Source organism: Amblyomma maculatum, chromosome 9 (assembly GCF_055883805.1).
Source record: "Amblyomma maculatum isolate TAMU_Amacu chromosome 9, ASM5588380v1, whole genome shotgun sequence".
Taxonomy (NCBI): domain Eukaryota; kingdom Metazoa; phylum Arthropoda; class Arachnida; order Ixodida; family Ixodidae; genus Amblyomma; species Amblyomma maculatum.
In genome coordinates, this window is record NC_139352.1 from 16,567,815 (window position 1) to 16,568,965 (window position 1,151).

General features: G+C 47.4%; 1 long non-coding RNA gene across 1 annotated transcript; it reads right to left on the bottom strand.

Annotated features, from left to right (window-relative positions):
• Positions 1-271: 271 nt before the first annotated feature.
• On the bottom strand, positions 272-924 carry LOC146178432 (uncharacterized). The gene is made up of 2 exons (XR_014700867.1): positions 833-924; positions 272-431 (listed from the first exon to the last, which is right to left on the bottom strand). It is a non-coding gene; the product is annotated as an uncharacterized LOC146178432 (long non-coding RNA).
• Between the last annotated feature and the right edge of the window lie 227 nt (positions 925-1,151).

Genomic DNA, 1,151 nt, shown 5'->3' on the forward strand with positions numbered 1-1,151 from the left:
ATCGAATAGGACGTCATGGGATGTTTTCTGAGACAAAAAAAAAATAAAAAAATACAGGAATTAGATACAAGAACTGTCTAGAGCTAGAGCAGCTGGAAGATAAATACTGTGCAAAAATACCAGGACTTTCACAGCTTGCGCTTCGAGCCTTTAACTTTAGGAGCAAAACTAGAGGCAGGAGTGCGTTGGGAGATGTCGAGAGCATTTTTTCTTTACGCGGGCGGTCTACCTCCTGGCACTCCTAAGTACAGAAGTTTACTTGAAAATATACCTGGATTCCACGGTTGCATGACTAGTCCAGTAGGCCGGCAGCAAGTCGCTTGAGAGCTGTGATGAATAGCTGGCCTTCCCGGTTGAGGTTCTATTTCCCGGTTAGTCCCGGGCTGGCTACCGCACCGGAGCTTCATAATAGATTAGCTGTGCCAAGCTGCCTGCATCAATTGGACACCGAGTTCCGTGTTTGTACATCCGATAAAGGCAACGAAAATGGCAAAACAATTGCCCTGCGGATACACTAACCGACCTCTTGAAATCCAGGATAGAGAGGCAATTTCGTACAAATTATGCTCCAACCGGCCTTTTTATACTGGTATTTCGAGGTGATTAAAGTTTACGACTGCTACTAAATAGTGGTGTCGAAGTCGAGGACAACGATAAAAATGACAGCGAGATTCCATGTTTTTTCGCATCCCATGTGTTGCGTAACTTGCGCTGTACACCTCAGTCCGATTGTATACGTACTTTCGGATGATCCAAAGGCAGTGACTCATAAATTTCGAGAAATGCAAGTAAGTATACGGAATGCTGAATACACCAGTTACTTGCAACATACTGCAGGCATGTATCATCGACAAGGGCGGGCTGACACGCATTGCAGAACTAGCGTCGCAGAGTCCACAGGTCGGAGACGGTGCTATCTGTAACTAAGAGAACGCATGGGAGTATCACAGCATGCCGCTTTACGAACAGCAGTACGCGAGGCCGAAGCTCAAGGAGTATTATAACAAGTGGAAATGAACACCTGGGAACACGGCCACACATGGCCACTCGGCTACGATATTCAAACTACGATGCCAAGAAACCCGTCCGCCACCATCGCCACAGTCAAGTCCGGCTTGCGAGCGATCACGGACTCGGAGCCGGCGACACAT